The sequence below is a fragment of the Penaeus monodon genome, chromosome 25 (genome assembly GCF_015228065.2).
Source record: "Penaeus monodon isolate SGIC_2016 chromosome 25, NSTDA_Pmon_1, whole genome shotgun sequence".
In the NCBI taxonomy this organism is placed as follows: Eukaryota; Metazoa; Arthropoda; class Malacostraca; order Decapoda; family Penaeidae; genus Penaeus; species Penaeus monodon.
The window spans coordinates 39,491,636-39,491,887 of NC_051410.1; positions in this window are offsets into that span (position 1 = coordinate 39,491,636).

Genomic DNA, 252 nt, shown 5'->3' on the forward strand with positions numbered 1-252 from the left:
CTCCTCCTCCACTCCATACACAAGTAAGGAAGTTGTTTGTTGTATTCAGTTGGGTTTCCAGTGTGAATTTTTGGTTCTAGATATTCAAAGTTTTATTTGTGAAACATCATTTCTACAGGTCTCTCTTGTTCATAACATGTGGTTGTATACTGATGTTTTCAAAATTATCCCCAAAGCTTTAATTGTTTCTTTCAAGACTTCTAATTCTAACTGTATTTGTAGGTACAACACCAACCAATGGCTCAGACAATG